The 23,477-nt window shown below is 37.7% G+C and overlaps 1 pseudogene; it reads left to right on the top strand.

Moving 5' to 3' along the window:
* The first annotated feature begins 13,190 nt into the window (after positions 1-13,190).
* Positions 13,191-23,477, top strand: part of LOC109557879 (platelet glycoprotein 4-like) — a 59,581-nt pseudogene continuing 49,294 nt past the window's right edge.

Below are 23,477 nucleotides of genomic sequence, written 5' to 3'. Positions count from 1 at the left end.
GGTCATGTATGGATGTGAGAGTTGGACTGTGAAGAAGGCTGAGCGCCAAAGAATTGATGCTTTTGAACTGTGGTGTTGGAGAAGACTCTTGACAGTCCCTTGGACTGCAAGGAGATCCAACCAGTCCATTCTGAAGGAGATCAGCCCTGAGATTTCTTTGGAAGGAATGATGCTAAAGCTGAAACTCCAGTACTTTGGCCACCTCATGCGAAGAGTTGACTCATTGGAAAAGACTCTGATGCGGGGAGGGATTGGGGGCAGGAGGAGAAGGGGATGACAGGGGATGAGATGGCTGGATGGCATCACTGACTTGATGGACGTGAGTCTGGGTGAACTCCAGGAGTTGGTGATGGACAGGGAGGCCTGGCGTACTGCGATTCATGGGGTCGCAAAGAGTTGGACACAACTGAGCGACCAATCTGATCTGATCTGATTTTTATGAAAACATTTTTTTCTATTGTGAATAAATTTAAAATTCCTATAACCTTCTTTCTCTAAATGTGATGGATAGAAATTTGGTTTTGGTGCCTGGGATTTGAATTAAAGGCCTACCCCCTACTTTGGTAGGTAAGGCCTACCACTTTCATGACCTTACAAAAATTAATTAAGCCCAGTGTGTTAATTCCCTTACATGTAAAATGAAAATTCTGATACCTAAACCATGGAGTATCTTTGATTAATTTAATAAATAATGTATGTCAAGTGTTTTCCACAGTGAATGAAACAGAGTAGGTAAATGTTAAATAAGACCCTGTAACTTTGGTGCCCACTTGTTCAGTTGTGTTGACTCTTTCTGACCCCATGGACTGTACCCTGCCAGGCTCCTCTGTCCACAGAATTTACCAGGCAAGAATACTGGAATGGGTTGCCATTTCCTACTCCAGGGGATCTTTCCAACCCAAAGATTAAAACTGTGTCTCTTACATCTCATGCATTGGCAGGCAGATTCTTTATCACTGCACACCCTGGAAAGCTGTAACCTTGGTAGGTAGTAAATGTGAGTTGATTGTCAGGTAACTCATATTTCTCTTTTGTCAAAATTGGTAGCCCTGGAAAAGCTACTCAAATTAACTGACTTATGCAAAGAGTTGAAAGTTTATTATTACTGCCTTATATATAGTACATCCTGGATTTGAAGTTACCCTCAGTTCAGTTCAGTTCAGTCACTCAGTCGTGTCCGACTCTTTGCAACCCCATGAATTGCAGCACGTCAGGCCTCCCTGTCCATCACCAACTCCCGGAGTTCACCCAGACTCAAGTCCATCGAGTCAGTGATGCCATCTAGCCATGTCATCCTCTGTCGTCCCCTTCTTCTCCTGCCCCCAATCCCTCCCCGCATCAGAGTCTTTTCCAATGAGTCAACTCTTCGCATGAGGTGGCCAAAGTACTGGAGTTTCAGCTTTAGCATCATTCCTTCCAAAGAAATCTCAGGGCTGATCTCCTTCAGAATGGACTGGTTGGATCTCCTTGCAGTCCAAGGGACTCTCAAGAGTCTTCTCCAACACCACAGTTCAAAAGCATCAATTCTTCGGCACTCAGCCTTCTTCACAGTCCAACTCTCACATCCATACATGACCACACTTTAGCAGCGCACTAAACAGACAAGTTCCCCCTTCCCCTCACAATAGAGCTAACATTCTAACAGATGCATTTAGAGATGCAAAAAAGAAAAAAAAAAAAAAAAAAACAATCAAATGTAAATCTGATGGAGATATGTAATCTCCAGGAAACAGAGAAGAGGAGAAAATGGCCAGGGGCAAAAATGGAAAGGGAAGCATTTTGCTGGCTTGTAATCAGGCACCTGTCAAGTGCTACACACAACTTTACTCAATTAGTTCTTATTATGATTCTTGAATTGAGTTTCCTCCATTTTTTTGATTAAGAAAAAAAGTTATTTACCTGCAAACCCCCAGTGAATAAAGCTAGTGGTGGTAATACCAGGAGTCAGTTATGTCTATCTGATTCCAAATTCTGAGTGGTCCTCCAAAAAAATATAAAAAAGCATTCCCAAAGCATTGTTCCTAAGCTGTCTTTGGCATATAGACAATTTTAGTTTTTCATTCTACTAAATTTGTCTAGCGCTCTGCAGTGGTCCCCAACCTTTTCGTCCCCTGCCACTTACCTCCTGCTGCACACCCCATTCCTAACAGGTGCCGCACCTGTAGGTGGCCTAAGGGTTGGGGACCCCTGCAGTGGATTTCGGAGAAGGCAATGGCACCCCACTCCAGTACTCTTGCCTGGAGAATCCCATGGACAGAGGAGCCTGGTAGGCTGCAGTCCATGGGGTTGCTAAGAGTCAGACACGACTGAGCGACTTCACTTTCACTTTTCACTTTCATGCATTGGAGAAGGAAATGGCAACCCACTCCAGTGTTCTTTCCTGGTGAATCCCAGGGACAGGGGAGCTTGGTGGGCTGCTGTCTATGGGGTCGCACAGAGTCGGACATGACTGAAGCGATTTAGCTGCAGCAGCAGCAGTGGATTTACATAAGGTTAAGGTTTATCCTCATATAAAACGTACTCTTAGGTAGAAAGTTCAGCATGAGCAAAAGAGGGGTGGCATAGCTGTAAAAGTTTCAAGCTAAACTCTAAACCCCACCTGACAGGCCTGGTAAGGCTGAGGAAGAGTTCACAGATACTCTACAAAATACCCACAGAAACTTTTCCAACTCCACCCAGCCTATGTGCCCCAGGGCACAGTGGACACAAACTAACCACAGGGACTTTTCCTACCCCACCACATGCTTCCTTAATGCACAGCTGTGTCCTCAAGTATGGGGAAGACATGCACAATAGAGCCTGTTATGTAACTCGCAACTGTCAATCAAAAACGTCAATCCCCGCCTACCTAGATGAATACACAAAAGCCCTGACTTGAAAAACCCTATTCCTCATCATTTCAGGGCAGTGCCTTTATTGGTTTGCCCACTTCTCCTTTGAGGTGTTCTTTCTGTTTTCTTCAATAAACTTATTTCTGCTATGGGTAAGACCTCAGATTCTTTTTTGTGTCTTCATCAAGAATCGAGGCCTGTGAGGATGGGTCCTCTTAGACTCTCCCTATTATCTGCTGACACATACCCTTCAAAATATTGTACGTACATAATCTTTTTAAAATGGAAACCTCAACATAAATTACTCAGAAATGATATGGCAATTTTATGACTTACTGTTTCAGATGAGTATTTTGCTTAAAATATAAATATATGGTTGCAGATTTTACATAGCTCTGCATTTTCCAGGTCTTGTACGCTAAGCTATTCAAGAACATTGTTTATGGGACTGAACACTTAACAGCTGTCTCTGGAAATGGAAATATAACTCTTTGGGTTACTCACAGAAGCATGTGACATTTTTCTTTCCAGAGACAGAGAATTTGGATGGTATTAGGCTACTGATTGGGCTTCCCAGGTGGCGCTTGCAGAAAAGAACCAGCCTGCTAATGCAAGAGACCTAAGAGATACCGGTTCAGTCCCTGGGTCTGGAAGATCCCCTGGAGAAGGGCATGGCAGCCCCAGTATTCTTGCCTGGAGAATCCCTTGGACAAAGGAACCATGGGGTCATAGAGTGGGACACAACATGACTGAAGAGACTTAGCATGCACAGGCTACTGATTAAATAGTGATTCAAGGAACTTCAGTGTCAATTCAAGCATCTATTTATGTGTACTTTTCTGAATTATCTTCCTCTATTAGTGTTCATATTTTCATTATAGTTTAACTAACCTTTCAATATACCTAAGATATGCCATTTTAAAATAGCAGCTGAAATTTTGTGTTAGTGGGCTAATATTGTGTGTGTATGGTGTGTATTGGTGTGTATGGTGTATCTGTGAGAATTAAGGCTGAGAAGGAAATGTATCAAAGCAGCTTAAATACAATAAAATAGATATTCTTAATCAAAATAATTGTTAAATTAGCCTTTATACTACCATCTTACTAATACAACAAAGATACAAGGTCTCAGTTGTAAGGAAATTATCTTTTTAAAATATGTAAACTTTCTGTAAGTTATTCTTAAATGAAAAGTATAATGAGCTTACACAGCCCACTTCTAGTTTAAGTGGTCTGACATTGGAAAAAACAATCCCAATATACATAATTTTTCTTATAACTTACTTTTACATAAAGCTGTCAGTCAAAATACCCTGGAAAAAGAAAGCAATTCTCCAGAAAAAAAGTGCTTTGGGTTCCTTCCCAGCTGTGTTGCACAGCTAGCAAATGCAAGGAGCCTACACACGGTTTAAATATGATCTAAAGAACTAAATGCATTTCTGCCTATTATTGTCAGGTTGTCTTTCAAGGCTGATTGAGAAGCATTTATTCAGCTGGTCTGTCTGTCAGATGAAAGCTTAACCTCTGAAGATTTTTATTTTGCTTGTATGATTGAGAATTTCTTTGTAAAAAATGTGTTTTTCATATGGAGGGTCTTTTATTTCTCCCCAAGTGCAATGCCTTTTCAAGTTAACTTAAGAAAATACTTTTTATATTAAAATATCATCCTAAACAGTAATTCTATTTAAATGTTATTTAATAGTTGTTTTTTTATCTAAAAATCTGAGAGAAATAATATTTTTGGTTTTCATAGAAGAATTTTGCTGTGGTCATGAAACTTCTGTAAAACTAATAGGAAGTGACAAATGGTGGAAAAAATCCAGTTAGAAAAATAGGTTATTTCCTTTATGACTGACAGTCTCCAATTATTTTCACAAGTGTTACGCACAACATTTTAGATTAATGCTGTATGGAAAAGTGCATTTTATTTAAACTTCATGAAATGAGTTCTGGAAGCTAAATCATACAGGGAAGTGAGACTGTGCTAAGTCTCCCTAATCTGTACTTCTGATCCCTTGGACCTAATTGTGTTGTTTTTGTTCAGTTGCTTAGTTGTGTCCAACTCTTTGCGACCCCATGGACTGCAGTATGCCAAGCTTCCCTGTCCTTCACCATCTCCTGAAGCGTGCTCAAACTCATGTCCATTAAGTCAGTGACGCCATCCAACCATCTTCTCCTCTGCCTTCAATCTTTCCCATCATCACGGACCCAGTTTATCATCTGGAATAATGACTGTGCAGTAAAACAGAGCATATTAGAGCCCACTCGGCAAGTTATTTCCTTATGTCTCTCTGGCCTCTGACTTATTTGGAAAAATGGTTTAAAAAATAAAAGTGCTGCAGAAGGATCTCAGATGGAGGTAATGGGTCATCACCAGAACAGAAAAACAGACCTTGAAGAAGAATGTCAGTAAAAGGATGCAAGTTTCTTTCTTCCTCTCCTTTTAAATTTCTCTTGCAACAGATCACTCACTGAGGCCCGACATATTTTTTTAAGCGTATTTAAACTCACTTTTTTTTTTTTTTTGTAATAAGGACTTCAGTGTAGAGTTTTTCTACAAAATAACATTTGGTCCTAAGAATAATTGTCTATTTAAATATTGGAGCATTTGTTTGAAAAATCCTTCTTAGCCTTTTTAAAAGTAAGTCATAATGATTGTTTTTAAATAAAAAGATTTCTGCTTCCCAAATAATAGGAGATGACACTACTATATAAATACTCTTAATGAGTTATAGAACAGCAGCAGCAAGCAGGACATGTTGTCTTGAAGTTATTAGGCTTTTTTAAAAAATTAGGTTTTGTGTTTTCCAAGTTCTCAATCTTACCTTTTATGTTTAAAAATATTGAAACTTTGTCCAACAGTTAATGTCATTTTGCTTGATGTTTAAAGTCCTACCTTTATCTGTAAGCATTTGTTAACATTTAATATGATCTAGTATCCATTTTTACTACTGGGGAATTTTCATTGTCTATTAGGCTATTTGAACATGATATTTAATTTAAATTATGAATGAAAACAACCATAATGAAAACAAAAATCATTATAGTAGAATTAGTTCCTATTAAACAACTTGCCATACTTATACCAATATGCTTTGCAATATGTAATCATTAACTAATTATTATTTTAGAGAGTCTATTAGTTTGTTTAATCTTCTATCTTAATTGCACAGATTTTGGTGAACTTGACTTTGTCCACACAGTAATGCAATGTCTATTTTGGATATTCTCTTATTAAGCATTTCTTAATGAACAAGGGAACTTGAATTTCTACTGGAGATAGTGAATTTATTAATTCAAAATAATGATTCTGATTTAAATAAATTATATAAATTATACACAATTTGGTAGAATAAAAATAAACCAAATTTTATATTTTTGGATATTTAGGAAGCTAATTACAGACAAAAGCAAATTACTTTCTTGAATGATGATACCAAGTTTAAATAAAGACAAATCATTCTGTAGAAAAAGTTTTAATTTACTTATAGTAAGTAAATTCATACATATTGTAAACAATAAATTCTCTAGAGAAAATTTCAAACAATTTCTGGAATTGTCAAGTAACATACTGAAAGATGTTATTAAAATCTTTGCATGTACTTTTTTCAATTGTTTATTATATAAACTAGTAAAAGAAACATTTGTTTTAAATACTCATCCTTAAGTTAACCAACAAACACATTTTAAAAAATCTTTTGTGTAGAGATCCAGTGACACATGGGATAAACTATAAGATAAATTCATTGTGGGACAAGCATGCACTCCTGCAATCTGAAACTGTTTTAAAGTTTCATAGCTCACATCCCAGGAGATTTTACCTCTGGGCGATGCCTTTTCTAGGTGGAGTCTCCCAGGGACTGTAGCTCTATTCACACATGGGAATAATTACAGATTCTTTGGGAACTTTCTCTGATTTTCTGAACTACTTATTGGAGACACTTCATGTAGCTCAGCCTTAGTTCCTACCACCATGTTGCCAACACTGTGCAAAGGCATAGTGCTTATACGTTCATTCTAGAAACACTCTGTAGATATGATAGCAAGGAAGAAACAGAAAAATTATATTCTTCTTTTTTCAAAGAAAGCCCACATATAGATACATTCTGAATTCTACAAAAGGAATAGAATTTATGATCTATGAACTGACAGGATACAGCTGATCTCCCTACAGATTCAAGAGAAGTATGTGATTAGTGATATCTTAAAACACATTTTTCATTTTCTGTTCTTGATGTCAAGTCCCAATAATTAGTCTTCTTTCCTGCCCCTTTGTTGTCTAAACTTCAGTACTTTAAGCAAGCAATAAATTACTAGAGACATCGATGTTTTGTCTATTTCTTAAGATGAAACAATAAAGAATGAAGTTTAATCTAAAATTAGCAAATAAAATTTTAAAATGTAAGAAGCTGCAATATTCTGTTATTAACACTGTTGATATGTTTGTATGTATAAATAATTTCTATCTCATAAACAAGATAGAAAAAAAACAAAAAAATATTTTTTTGTTGTTCTAGAATAGTTGTGTAATACACTGCACAACTATTATCCCTCTCAGGACCTCATTTTCCTCATTTGTTTATCTCCAAACCATCTTCAAGTATCTATGTATTTCTCTCTTCTTTTTCATTTTAATAATATGTAAAATAAAATAATTGGGCTTCCCTGGAAACTCAGATGGTAAAGAATCTGCCTGCAATTTGGGAGACCTGGGTTTGATCCCTGGGTTGGGAAGATTCTCTGGAGAAGAGAATGGCTACCCACTCCAGTAATTTCCCTGGAGAATTCCATGGGCAGAACAGCCTGGCGGGCTACAGTCCATAGGGTCACAAAGAGTTGGACAGGACTAAGCGACTAACACACAAAATAAAACATTAACAGAATAGAATATACATTTTGGCTCCTATGTTGAATGTTGAATATCATTCTATTTAGCAACTATTATTCTTTCTTCTTTTAATAAGCCATCTTCACAAAACACCAGATATTTTCATCTATTGTAACCTCATTACTGGTAACTATCTTGTAAATACTCTAAGACATGTATCTATAAAATGATTATAAACTTTCCACAGAGGAATTATAGTAAAATTTGTATGTGAAATGATACATATGGTTTCTAAAAAGAAACTGCATTATTAAGAAAATCAGGTAAGCAAGAAAAACTTTTTACCTGCTACAAATAGCTACATTTGAGAGAAGAGTGGGGACAAACCACATTTTTTTGAAGATGAACATAAGTGAAAGAGCTGTTGGATAGAATGTGCTGAGTAACCTGAACTTTTCTCTTATGTATCCAGTGCATGTCTGACATAATGCCTCGTTCCTGCACTGCTTGAATGAATAAAACTACAATTGACCTTTGGGAGGGGGGGAAGATTTAAACTTCATGGTTCCAATTTTATGCAGATTTTTTTCAATAAAAGCTAAATTACTGCCCAAACCACAATGGCTGATTGGTTGAATCCATGCATACAGGACACAGATAAGTAGGACTGATTGTATAGTTACAACCTAGATTTTCTACTGTGCACAGGATCCGTGCCTGTAACCCCTCTGTGATATTCAAGGGTCAATCAACTCTATTTGGAATTTATAGTATGAACACAAGTATGACAATGACAGCAATATTTACTCATGGTGACAAGGCACTGAAGCATAATAAATGAACCCAAGTACAGTAATCCCTCCTTTACCGACGGGTGTGGGGGATACATTCCATCACCTTCAGCTTGTGCCTGAAACCACGGATAGCACCAAACCCTAAGTAGTCCCCCGTTATTCAAGATTTTGCTTTGCACAGTTTCAGTTACCCTCAGTTGACCTTATTTAAGTGTGGGTACCTGAAACCACAGAAAGCAAAGCTGCTGATGTGATAAAGGAGGAATACACTTATGTGAAATACCCTGCATATTCTTAGAGGGAGAAAAAAAATGGAAAACTTACATCAAGGTGACAAGAGTGAGTCAGGCAACTCAAAATCTGAAAAAGTACATAAACTCAATTTCTGTCAAAAATACCAGCACATGTATTCAGGAATATTGGGCTTCCCTGGTGGCTCACACAGTAAAGAATCTGCCTGCAATGCAGGAGACCCGGGTTCAACTTCTGGGTCGGGAAGATGTCCTGGAGAAGGGAGTGGCAACCCACTCCAGCATTCTTGCCTGGAAAATCCCATGGACACAGGAGCCTGGTGGACTACAGTCCATGGGGTCTCGAGTTGGACACGACTGAGTGATGAAGACTATGCAGGAATATTAGATTATATCTAATTATATTAATATTATATCTTAGCTTATATATCATCCAGACCAGTATTAGACTAGTAACTAACTATGCAATTCGAAATAATAAATTACTGACACTTCTCTTTTCTGATGAACTTGACTCAACAGTAGTGGGCTGCGTGCACTATCTCACTTCAATTTTAAGTTCAAAGCAGACAGAGTCTAAGCAGTACCCAGGTCTGCCCATGACTTGACATCTCTGGACTCAGGGTCCTTGGATATCTAGTAATGAATTTTTAGGTTTAGAGAGGGGGGCAATGAAGAACATGTGCCCCCTGTGTCATCCAGTGGACTTTCTTGGGATCTTTTTTCCCCTTGGGACCCTTCCCTGTAGTCCATGGGCTGCGTGAATAAAGGAGAATGATTCTAGGAAAAATAGATTCTCAACTAGGTGATGGCATAAAATCTGAAAAGGGGCAAATATACACATATACATCCATTTTTAGCAGTGACATAATTAAAATTTTTAAATCACTTGTATTCCATCTGTCAGACCTGCAAAGAACATGGAGGTCTTGGGTTCCCACCACTGCTGTAATCAAAGTCACTTTGCCTGGTCTTCCGTGTAAGAATTTGAGTGAAGAACCAGTTAAGCTGCTTATATTAAAAACTCCAGATATTATGTTAGCATCTTATGTTACACATAAGGAATTAAGAGGCATAGAGAGATTAAGTGGTGGGAAATCAGGCTCTGGTTTCATTGTCAGGCCACCAGTCTCAATCACACAAAATATAAAATCCTTGTATTTTGATGACTACTTGAGGTATAACATGTATTTGAGAAATGGGGAATAGTCTATGAAATGGGTATTCAATAAAATATTATTTAATAACCCCCCTGAATATGATCCCATTTGTATCTGCACAGAATATCTGGATGACTTTCTCTACTTAGCAATGACAATGACTGTTTAAGAGATTATGTTCCATGAACACTTTAAGTGGCTGTAAAATTAGACTTCACAAAGAAGATTCTACCTGAGAATATATAGTCATTATTATCAGGTTTACCTAACTCATTCCATTGCATTATGATAACCCTAGCCAAAGTCACAGGAGGTAGCATGTTGCTCTTCATCTTTCACCCCTAAAGTTAGTAAAAAGCCCACCCTACTTGCTCAGTGACACATAATTTCCGCAGGATAAAATAAGTCACTTGTTTAGGCTTGTGTGTTTTTCATTTACACTCGAAAAAAAAAAAAAAGACACTAATGACCATTTAAGCTTCTTAGCCACCAGGACATCAGTGTGAATCAGTCTGTTCATCCTGATTTACAGTGGAAGTATCCTAAGACAAGAAGCACAAGCTGGAATCAAGATTGCCGGGAGAAAGATCAATAACCTCAGATATGCAGATGACACCACCCTTATGGCAGAAAGTGAAGAGGAACTAAAAAGCCTCTTGATGAAAGTGAAAGTGGAGAGTGAAAAAGTTGGCTTCAAGCTCAACATTCAGAAAACTAAGATCATGGCATCCAGTCCCATCACTTCATGGCAGATAGATGGGGAAACAGTGGAAACAGTATCAGATTTTATTTTGGGGGGCTCCAAAATCACTGCAAATGGTGATTGTAGCCATGAAGTTAAAAGACACTTACTCCTTGGAAGGAAAGTTATGACCAACCTAGATAGCATATTCAAAAGGAGAGACATTACTTTGCCAACAAAGGTCCGTTTAATCAAGGCTATGGTTTTTCCAGTGGTCATGTATGGATGTGAGAGTTGGACTGTGAAGAAAGCTGAGCACCGAAGAATTGATGCTTTTGAACTGTGGTATTGGAGAAGACTCTTGAGAGTTCCCTTGGACTGCAAGGAGATCCAACCAGTCCATCCTAAAGGAGATTAGTCCCGGGTGTTCACTGGAAGGACTGATGCTGAAGCTGAAACTCCAGTACTTTGGCCACCTTATGCGAAGAGCTGACTCATTGGAAAAGACCCTGATGCTGGGAGGGATTGGGGGCAGGAGGAGAAGGGGATGACAGAGCATGAGATGGCTGGATGGCATCACCAACTTAATGGACATGAGTTTGAGCGAACTCCGGGAGTTGGTGATGGGCAGGGAGGCCTGGTGTGCTGTGATTCATGGGGTCGCAGAGTTGGACACGACTGAGTGACTGAACTGAACTGATCCTAAGACAGGTACAGGAAGATCTTAATAGATAAAAGCAAAAAATTAACACATTACCATGAAAATTTTTCTAACATTTTTTCTGTCCAAATTTTGTGGAAAGTCTAATTTCCCTTATTTTCTTAGCCACATATGTAATAATTATGAAAAAAAATGATTACTAAAGTGGAAAAAATACTAATAAATTCATAAGAATGATACTACCACAACAAAGCTGTGGAAGGGAAAATGTAAGACCACAACAAAAATATAATTAATATTATATTTATAAGCTTGACAAAAATACTATATGTATGTCTTTTTTGTCTACAGCCTTCATTCTGTTGGCATTTTTGTTTTTCTTGGCTGGGGCATTTTGAAGTAGGGAATATTTGATTAAAAGTTACAAAGCACACCTTGTTTATCAATGTCAGGTCAACTCGATTTAAAAAAAATTCTTCTGTAACCAAAATAGCTCAAATGAGTATGTTTTCAAATGTTAGAATAATAAATTATGTGTTACAATAGGACCTATTCATTCCACTAAGTATTTTCTTGCAATTTTTATGAAATATGCATATCTCATATAAATATACCAAAGATGAGACTGACTAGGTAAAACACATACTCACACCACGTAGTTGATTTTAACAGAATTGGCACAAATCAGTTGCCCATGGCAAAAAGAACTGTATTCCACTCAAATGTGTTTTTTATATATATGTGTATACACACACACACACTACACACGAGATTTGTAAGAAAACAAGGCCTGTCACAGAAGCTAGTCAACAACTACCTTAAATATTTCTTGAAATTCTTTTCACCGTTAGACTATCTAAAAGGCATTATTAAAAATGAAATTGAAAATAGTCTTCTTAAAACTGCAATATTTTCAAATGTAAGAAAGAATTTAAGCATGAACTAAATACTCGTGAAAATGAAATTTTCTTTAAATAACGTTTACAATTTTGATGACAGTAGAGAGCAATCTAGTATTAATTTTCTGGACAATGTATTTTCCCAGTTCACAGATGCATTTTTGTTTTAACTGATAGCTTACAATTATTAGAAGAATTGATTCCTTCTGAGACTCATCATATCATTGCCTGTAAAATCTGTATCTTTCTACTTGTGAAGAATGTACAGTAAAGAAAATACTTGTCACCACACTCGCTTAGCATTTAGAAGGAAAACACATCTGTACACTCGCATTCAGTTTGCAGGAGAACTCCAGGTAGGGTGTAGAAGCAAGACAAAGGGTGCTGCTGCTAAGTCGCGTCAGTCGTGTCCGACTCTGTGCGACCCCAGAGACGGCAGCCCACAGGCTTCCCCGTCCCTGGGATTCTCCAGGCAAGAACACCGGAGTGGGTTGCCATTTCCTTCTCCAATGCATGAAAGTGAAAAGAGAAAGTGAAGTCGCTCAGTCGTGTCTGACTCTTAGCGACCCCATGGACTGCAGCCCACCAGGCTCCTCCACCCACGGGATTTTCCAGGCAAGAGTACTGGAGTGGGGTGCCAGTGCCTTCTCCGGATAAAGCGTGAGGTTACCTATAAGTGTCTCAGGCTGACAAAAGAAGGCAAAAGGTGAGAGTACAGTAAGCACGATTTCCTTAGGTAAGATTTCAGTATGTGAATCATTCAAAGAACATTTTAAAAAGTAGAATTTAAAGAAATGCTCTATGTGACAATATTTATTATTTCTATCACTGGTAGGTAGCTCAAATCAACAAAAGGGTAAGACCTAGAAAGTTTTCTTTAAAAAAATTATTTATTTATAACTGGCAAAATGATCTGTTTCAGTTGTATGTTTTTCTTGTACTTTGATAATTGTACTGATATTTATGCTTCTGTTTTATGAGCTCCTTCCAATGATAGAACCAGACCACTTGGAAACCACCTTCATCAGACCCGAGAGTTTGAAAGAAACAGGTGCTGAATCTTAGCTTTTCCCCTAAACAAGAAATGGGCTGCGATAGAAACTGTGGGCTCATCACTGGTGCTGCCACTGGTGCAGTCCTGGCTGTGTTTGGTGATATTCTAGTGCCAGTTGGAGACATGCTTATTGAGAAGACAGTTAAAAAGGTACAAGTGGTATCCAGAACATGTCATTGCTTTTAAGTCCAAAGAATATGTTATATGCTTTTTTTGTATACATATATACCATTTTTATTGAAAGATTCTTAAACTCTATTGTGCTTTGAAATTTTCAAGTTTCACATACATGATTTCATATAATTTCATAATAACCATTTTCCCCCTATTTCTGTATTGTCCCTCTCCTTCCTTCTCCTCACTGGTAACCACTAGTTTGTTTTCTGTGTCTGTGAGTCTTCTCCCTTTTCTTTTTTTTTCCTGTTCCCCACCCCCCCCACCAGTTTGCTGTATTTTTTTACACTCCACATATAAGTGACATCATACAATATTTGTCTTTTTCTGTCTTATTTCACTTAGGTTAAGGCCCTCCAAGTCCATCTACATTGAACATGGTTAAATTGCTTTTTTTATAATTGAGAACTATTCCTTTGTGCATATATACCACATTTTCTTCATCCATTTATCTGTTGATGGAACTGAAGATGCTTCCATGTCTTGGCAGCTGAAAATAATGCAATTTTGAATATTAGGGTACATGTATGCTCTCAGATTAGCGGGTTTTTCATCTATGTATCCAGGAGTGTAATTTCTGAGTCATATGATAGTTCTATTTTCAGTTTTGTAAGAAATCTCCACACTGTTTTCTACAGTGGCTGAACAAATTTACATTATCAGTGATAATGAATTAGGGTTACCTTTTCTCACCAACATTATGTTATTTGTGCTTTTATACTGATAGCCATTTTGACAGGTGTGAGGTGATATATCATTGTGGTTTTGATTTATATTTTCCTGACTATTAAGAGGAACTAAAAAGCCTCTTGATGAAAGTGAAAGTGGAGAGTGAAAAAGTTGGCTTAAAGCTCAACATTCAGAAAACGAAGATCATGGCATCCAGTCCCACCACTTCATGGGAAATAGATGGGGAAACAGTGGAAACAGTGTCAGACTTTATTTTTCTGGGCTCCAAAATCACTACAGATGGTGACTGCAGCCATGAAATTAAAAGATGCTTACTCCTTGGAAGGAAAGTTATGACCAACCTAGATAGCATATTCAAAAGCAGAGACATTACTTTGCCAACAAAGGTTCGTCTAGTCAAGGCTATGGTTTTTCCTGTGGTCATGTATGGATGTGAGAGTTGGACTATGAAGAAGGCTGAGCGCCGAAGAATAGATGCTTTTGAACTGTGGTGTTGGAGAAGACTCTTGAGAGTCCCTTGGACTGCAAGGAGATCCAACCAGTCCATTCTGAAGGAGATCAGCCCTGAGATTTCTTTGGAAGGAATGATGCTAAAGCTGAAACTCCAGTACTTTGGCCACCTCATGTGAAGAGTTGACTCATTGGAAAAGACTCTGATGCTGGGAGGGATTAGGGGCAGGAGGAGAAGGGGACGACAGAGGATGAGATGGCTGGATGGCATCACTGACTCGATGGACGTGAGTCTGAGTGAACTCCGGGAGTTGGTGATGGACAGGGAGGCCTGGCGTGCTGCCATTCATGGGGTCTCAAAGAGTCAGATACGACTGAGTGACTGATCTGATCTGATCTGATCTGACTATTAATAAGGTTGAGCATGTTACATGATGTTGGCCATCTGTATTTCCTCTCCAAACAATAAATGCTGGAGAGAATGTGGAGAAAAGGGAACCCTCTAGCACTGCTGGTGAGAATGTAAATTGATTCAGCTACTATGGCAAACAGTATGGACATTTCTTTAAAAAACTAGGAATAAAACTACCACACGATCCAGCAATCCCACTACTGGGCATATGTCCTGAGAAAACCATAAATGAAATAGACACATGTACCCCAGTGTTCACTGAAGCACTATTTACAATAGCCAGGACATGGAAACAACCTAGATGCTTGTTGACAAGATGAATAGATAAAGAAGTGATACATATATACAATGAAATATTACTCAGCCATAAAAAGCAACAGATTTGAGTCAGTTCTAGTGAGGTGGATGAATCTAGAGCCTGCTACACAGAGTGAAGTAAGTTAGAAAGAGAAAACCAAATATTGTATATTAATGCATATATATAGAATCTAGAAAAATGGTACTGATCAACCTATTTGCAGGGCAGGAACAGAAACTCAGACATAGAGACTAGACTTATGGACACAGAGGTGGAAGGAGAATATGGGACAAACAGAGAAGAGCACTGAAATATATATATTACCATATGCAAAACAGATAGTTAATGTGAAGTCGTGGTATAATGCAGGGAGCTCCACCTGCTGCTCTGTGATAAATAGATGGGTAAAAGGTGGGAGGGAGGTTGAAGAGGGAGGAAACATATGTATACCTGTAGCTGATTCATGTTGATATATGGCAGAAACCAACCCAACACTGTAAAGCAGTTATTCTCCAATTAAAAATAAATTTTAAAAAAAGACACAAGTACACCAACATTCAGTTCAGTCACTCAGTCGTGTTTGATTCTTTGCAACCCCATGAACCGCAGCATGCCACGCCTCCCTATCCATCACCAACTCCAGGAGTTTACCCAAACTCATGTCCATTGAGTCATGATGCCATCCAACCATGTCATCCTTTGTTGTCCCCTTCTCCTCCTGCCCTCAATCTTTCCCAGAATCAGGCTCTTTTCAAATGAGTCAGCTCTTCACATGAGGTGGCCAAGATATTGCAACTTCAGCTTCAGCATCAATCCTTCCAATGAATATTCAGGATTGATTTCCTTTAGCATTGACTGGTTGGATCTGCTTGCAGTCCAAGGGACTCTCAAGAGTCTTCTCCAACACCACAGTTCAAAAGCATCAATTCTTCAGCACTCAGCTTTCTCTATACTCCAACTCTCACATCCATACATGACTACTGGAAAAACCATAGCCTTGACTAGACGGACCTTAGTTGGCAAAGTAATGTCTCTGCTTTTGAATATGCTATCTAGGTTGGTCATAATCTTCCTTCCAAGGAGTAAGCATCTTTTAATTTCATGGCTGCAATCACCATCTGCAGTGATTTTGGAGCCCAGAAAAATAAAAAGTCAGCCACTGTTTCCACTGTTTCCCCATTTATTTGCCATGAAGTGATGGGACCAGATGCCATGATCTAAGTTTTCTGAATGTTGAGCTTTAAGTCAACTTTTTCACTCTCCTCTTTCACTTTCATCAAGAGGCTCTTTAGCTCTTCTTCACTTTCTGCCATAAGGGTGGTGTCATCTGCATATCTGAGGTTATTCATATTTCTCCTGGGAATCTTAATTCCAGCCTGTGCTTCTTCCAGCCCAGCATTTCTCATGATGTACTCTGCATATAAGTTAAATAAGCAGGGTGACAATATACAGCCTGACATACTCCTTTTCCTATTTGGAACCAGTTGGTTTTACCATGTCCAGTTCTAACTGTTGCTTCCTGACCTGCATACAAATTTCTCAAGAGGCAGATCAGGTACTCTGGTATTCCCATCTCTTTCAGAATATTCCACCATTTATTGTGAATCACACAGTCAAAGGCTTTGGCATAGTTAATAAGGCAGAAATAGATGTTTTTCTGGAACTCTCTTGCTTTTTTGATGATCCAGCAGATGTTGGCAATTTGATCTCTGATTCCTCTGCCTTTTCTAAAACCAGCTTGAACACCTGGAAGTTCATGGTTCACGTATTGCTGAAGCCTGGCTTGGAGAATTTTGAGCATTACCTTGCTACCATGTGAGATGAGCGCAATTGTGCAGTAGTTTTAACATTCTTTGGCATTGCCTTTCTTTGGGATTGGAATGAAAACTGACCTTTTCCAGTCCTGTGGCCACTGCTGAGTTTTCCAAATTTGCTGGCATATTGAGTGCAGCACTTTTACAGCATCATCTTTCAGGATTTGAAATAGCTTAACTGGAATTCCATCACCTCCACTAGCTTTGTTTGTAGTGATGTTTCCTAAGACCCACTTGACTTCACATTCTAGGATGTCTGGCACCAGTGTTCACTGCAGCACTATTTACAATAGCCAGGACATGGAAACAACCTAGATATCCACTGAGAGATTAATGGATAAAGAAATTAAGGTACACATATACTATGGAATATTATATAGCCATATAAAGAAGTGCAGAGAAGGTAATGGCACCCCACTCCAGTACTCTTGCTTGGAAAATCCCATGGATGGAGGAGCCTGGTAGGCTGCAGTCCATGGGGTCGCTAAGAGTTGGACACGACTGAGAGACTTCACTTTCACTTTTCACTTTTATGCATTGGAGAAGGAAGTGGCAACCCACTCCAGTGTTCTTGCCTGGAGAATCCCAGGGACAGGGGAGCCTGGTGGGCTGCCGTCTATGGGGTCGCACAGAGTTGGACACGACTGAAGGGACTTAGCATAGCATAGCATTAGCATAAAGAAGTGAAACTGGGTCATTTGCAGTGATGTGGATAAATCTAGAGTCTGTCATTCAGAGTGAAGTAAGTCAGAAAGAGAAAACAAATATGAACACACATACACATATATATATATGTAATCTAGACAAATGGTACTGATGAATCTATTTTCACGGCAGGAATAAAGATGCAGATGTAGGGGAGACTTGTGGATATAGTGGAGGAAGAAGGCAGGACAAATTGAGAGAGTAGCATTTATATATATATATGTATAAAGATATATATTTATATATATATATATATATAAAATCATGTATAAAACAGATAGCTAGTGGGAAGCTGCTGTGTAACACAGGGAACTCAGTATGGTGCTCAGTGATGATCTAGAGGGGTGGAATGCGGGAGGCAGCGGGAGGGAGAGGACAGATGTATATAGCTGATTAACACTGTACAGCAGAAACTAATGCAACATTCTAAGGCGAGTGTCCTCCAATTTTAAAATATATCCCATGATAGATAATAATGGAAAAGACTATTTAAAAAGAATGTATATTTAGGTATAACTGAATCACTATGCTCTATATGGAGAAGGAAATGGCAATCCACTTCGTATTCTTGCCTGGAGAATCCCATGGACAGAGGAACCTGGAGGGCTGTAGTCCATGATATTGCGGAGAATCAGACACAAATGAGTGACTAACACACACATGCTCTATATAGAAATTAAGAACATTATAAATCAATTATACTTCAGTAAAAATAAATAAAATTTTAAAAATATACTAAGTTCTTTTGCCTATTTTTAAAATGGATTGTTCTGTTTTTTCTTTTTTTATATTGAGTTGCATGAGATATCTATATATTTTTGACATTAACCTCTTACCCATGGTCTTATCATTTTTAAACAGTTTCTCCCCTTCAGTAAGCTGTCTTCACTTCAGCAATCTTTCCTTTGCTGTACCAAAGCTTTTAAGAAAACTGGGTCTCATTTTTTTAATATTCATTTTTATTCCCTTTGCTTTTGGAGACAGAAAGAAAGGGATTTATGTCACAGTGTCCTATCTACCTTTCCTTCTAAAAGTTTCATGGGTATACAGCTTTAAGTTTAGGTCTTTAATCCATTTTGAGCTTATTTTTGTATATGGTATGAAGGAGTATTCTAATTTCATTAATTTATAATGAGACTATTCAGCTTTCCTAGCACCAATTGGTGAAGAAACGGTCTTCTTTTCCTGGTGATCAGATGCTAAAGAAATTGCCCGCGAAACAGGCAACCCCGCGTTGGTCCCTGGGTAGGAAGATCCCCTGGAGAAAGGAATGGCTACCCACTCCAGTATTCTTGTCTGGGAAATCCCATGGACAGAGGATCTTAGAGGATTACAGTCGATGGGATGACAAAGAGTTGGACATGACTGAGTGACTAATACTTTCACCTTCATTGTAAGTTCTTGCCTCCTCTGTTGAAGACTGGTTGATCATAGATGTGTGGATTTATTTCTGGGTTCTCTATTCTGCTCCTTCCATCTATACGTCTGTTTTTGTGACAGTACAATACTATTTTCATTATTACAGCTTTGTTTAATTCTCTGAACTCAGGAAGCTTGATAATTCCAGCTCCATTTTTTTTTTCTCAATATTGTTTTGGCTATTTGGGAACTTCTTGTTTCTATACAGATTTTAAATTATTTGTTGTACTATTCTGAAAAATGCCATTGCTATTTAGTAGGGATTACACTGAATCTCTAGTCTGCCTTGGGTAGTATGGTCATTTTAATAATGTTATTTTATCCAATCCAAGAACACAGTATCTTTGTATCTGCTTGTATGTTCTTTATTTTATCTGTCTCACAGCTTTCCAAGTATAGGTCTGTTATCTCCTGAGGTAGATTTATTTCTAGGTATTATATCTTTTTTGATGCAATGGTAAATAGGACTGTTTCCTTAATTTCCCTTTCTGATAGTTCACTGTTAAGTGTATAGAAATGCAACAGATTTCTGTATATTAATTTTCTATCCTGAATGTTTACTAAATTCACTGATGAACTCTAGTAGTTTTCTAGATGGCATGTTTAAGATTTTCTATGCATAATATATGTCATCTGTAAAAGTAACAGTTTTACTTCTTCCTTTCCAATTTCCTTTTCTTTCCTTTCTTCTCTGATTGGTACAGCTAGGACTTCCAAAACTACATTGAACAGAAGTGGAGATAATGTTCATCTTTGTCTTGTTCCTTATCTTAGAGGAAATACTTTCAGCTTCTCTTCATTGAGTATGATGTTAGCTATGATGGATCACGCCTTTATTATGTTGAGGAGGTTACCTCTATGCCTACCTCCTGGAAAATTTTTATCATAAATGGATGTCAAATTTTATCTAAAAAGTTTCCTGCAACTATTGAGATTATCATACAGTTGTCATTCTTCATTAGTTAATATGGTATATCACATTGGTTGATTTGAAGATAGTGAAAAATCCTTCCATCACCAGAATAAATGCCACCTGATCATATGGATGATCCTTTTAATGTATTGTTACATTCCATTACTATATTATTAAGGGTGTTTACATTTATGTTCATCAGTGATATTGACTTTTGGTTCCCTTTTTTTTTCTTTTACTTGGTTTCTCTGGTTTTGGTATCAGGGTGATGCTGGCCTCATAGAATGAGTTCAGAAGTATTCCTTCCTCTGAAATTTCTGGGACTAGTCTCAGAAGGAGAGGTAGTTACCATGGCTGTAAGTGTTTAGCAGAGTTCAACTGCAAGGCCATCAGATCCTATACTTTTATTTGTTGGGAGTTTTTAATTTGCTGATTCAATTCATTACTGGTAATTGGACTTTTCATATTTTTTATTTCTTCTTGGTTTAGTCTTGAGATACTGTATCTAGAATTTGTCTTTTCTTAGATTAGGCTGTCCATTTTATTGGCACAGTTGTTCACAGTAGCCTCTTATGATCTTTTGTACTTCTATGGTGTCAGTGATAACTTCCACTTTTACATTTCTAATTTTACTGATTTAGATCATTTCTGTTTTTTTCTTGATGAGTCTGGCTAAAGGATTATCAACTTTATCTTTTCAAAGAGTCAGCTTTTAGTTCCATTGATCTTCTGTATTTTTTAAGTTTCTATTTCTGATGTTTATGATTCCTTCCCTTCTACTTTTTGTTCTTATTTCTTTAGTTTCTTTAGGTGTAAGTTTAGGTTGTTTGAGATTTTTTTCTTGTTTCCTGAGGTAAATTTGTAAACTTTCCTCTTAAAACTGCCTTTGCTGCAAACCACTGATTTTGGATCATGTTTTCATTTTCATTTGTCTCTAGGTAATTTTTTATTTCCTCTTTGATTTCTTCAGTAATCCATTGGTTGTTTAGTATCATACTGTTTAGCTTCTCTGTGATTTTTTAAGAAAATTTCTGCAGTTTTTTTTTCTTCTTTCAGTTTATTTCAAGTCTCATCACATTGTTGGGAAAGGTGCTTAAAAGTATTTAAATTTTCTTACATTTATCAAGGTTTCTTTTGTAACCTAGTATGGAATTTTTCCTGGACAGTGTTCCACATGCAACTGAAATGAAAGTATATTCTGTTTTTGAGTGGAATGTTCATATATGTATATACATATATGTACGTCTAGTCAACGCTATGGTTTTTCCTGTGGTCATGTATGGATGTGAGAGTTGGACTGTGAAGAAGGCTGAGCGCTGAAGAATTGATGCTTTTGAACTGTGGTGTTGGAAAAGACTCTTGAGAGTCCCTTGGACTGCAAGGAGATCCAACCAGTCCATTCTGAAGGAGATCAGCCCTGGGATTTCTTTGGAAGGAATGATGCTAAAGCTGAAACTCCAGTACTTTGGCCACCTCATGTGAAGAGTTGACTCGTTGGAAAAGACTCTGATGCTGGGAGGGATTGGGGGCAAGAGGAGAAGGGGACAACAGAGGATGAGATGGCTGGATGGCATCACTGACTTGATGTACGTGAGTCTGAGTGAACTCCGGGAGTTGGTGATGGACAGGGAGGCCTTGCCTGCTGAGATTCATGGGGTCACAAAGAGTCAGACACGGCTAAGCAACTGATTTGATCTGATCTGATCTGATCTGATACACACATAATATATCAAGTAAGCCCATTTGGTCTAATGTATCATTTAAGGCCAATGTTTTCGGATTGATTTTCTATATGGATGCTGTGTATGATGTAAGAGGGTCGTTAAAGTCCTCTATTATTGTTGTGTTATTGTTGATTTCTCCTTTTATGTCCATTTATATGTGCCTTATATGTTTGTGTGCTCCTATGAGGGATTGGGGGCAGGAGGAGAAGGGGACGACAGAGGATGAGATGGCTGGATGGCATCACAGACTTGATGGACGTGAGTCTGAGTGAACTCCGGGAGTTGGTGATGGACAGGGAGGCCTGGCGTGCTGCGATTCATGGGGTCGCAAAGAGTCGGACACAACTGAGCGACTGAACTGAAACTGATGTTGGGCAAATATATATTTACAAATATTATATCTTCTTGGATTGATCCCTAGATCATTATGGAGTATCTTTCTCTGTGTCTTATAACAGTCTATATTTTTAAATCCATTTTGTCTGATGTAAGTATTGCTATTCTGGCTTTCTTTTGCATTTCATTTGCATGGAATACCCTTTTCCATCCTTCGTTTTAGTCTGTGTATCTTTAGATCTGAAGTGAATCTCATATCACAACATGTATATGGGTCTGTTTTAGTATCCATTTAGACATTCTATTTTTTGTTTGAAACATTAAGTCCATATATATTTAATGTAATTATTGATATCTAAGTTCTTGTTGCCATTTGTTAATATTATGGATATGTTTTTGTAGGACTTTATTTTTCTCTTTCTTCTTTTGCTCTCTTCTCTTATGATTTGATGCCTATCTTTACTGTTATGGGACTTCCCTGGTGGCTCAGATGGTAAAGCGTATGCCTACAGTGCAGAAGAACTGGGTTCGTTTCATGGGTTGGGAAGATCCCCTGGCGAAGGGCATGACAACCCACTCCAGTATTCTTCCTGGAAAATCCCATGGACGGAGGAGCCTGGTGGGCTACAGTCCATGGGGTCACAAGGAGTCGGACAGACTGAGTGACTTCACTTTCTGACTTTCTGACTTTTTATTGTTATGATTTCCTCCTTTTTCTTTTTCATATGTATATGTGTTTTAGATCTTTGGTTTATGATTACCATGTGGTAATTGTATAGTAGTCTATTTACATATGCACTATTGTCTTAGGTTGTTGATCTCATTTTCAAATGCATTTTCAAAATCCTGCATTTGTATTCTCCTCCTCTCACAATGACTTTTTGATATATTTTAGATCTACTTATTTTCTGTATCTCTTAACTGATTATTAATTGCTTTTAATTATGTCCACAGAATATACTGATATGTTTTTGAATAAGAAACAAGTAACTGTATTTTGTGACAGTACATTTAGAAAAGTAGCTGTACTCTGGTTAATACTGAAAAAAGTAAAATCACATTTCTTATATATAACTTAAGCATAATTATAGTTAATATTAACACATGAATATCTGGAAAAACTGGTAAAAATCTTGTACTTACCATACTGCTTTTTAAAATACGTGTAATATATGACTGTCTTATTTCCTTTTGATGAAGCTTTAAACTTGACTCCCAGAAAATACTTTCAGAAATGAAATGTAGGACATACCCCATCATATACTTAACAAAAAGGCTATAGTTTTAACTAAAAATACAGTGACTTGATATACAGACTTTGTACAACAACATTTTCTTTAGAGAAAACAGAGTCAGTTCTAACACAGAGTCTATAACTCATA

Source organism: Bos indicus, chromosome 4 (assembly GCF_029378745.1).
Source record: "Bos indicus isolate NIAB-ARS_2022 breed Sahiwal x Tharparkar chromosome 4, NIAB-ARS_B.indTharparkar_mat_pri_1.0, whole genome shotgun sequence".
Lineage (NCBI taxonomy): Eukaryota > Metazoa > Chordata > Mammalia > Artiodactyla > Bovidae > Bos > Bos indicus.
This window is presented reverse-complemented; position numbering and strand designations above follow the sequence as displayed.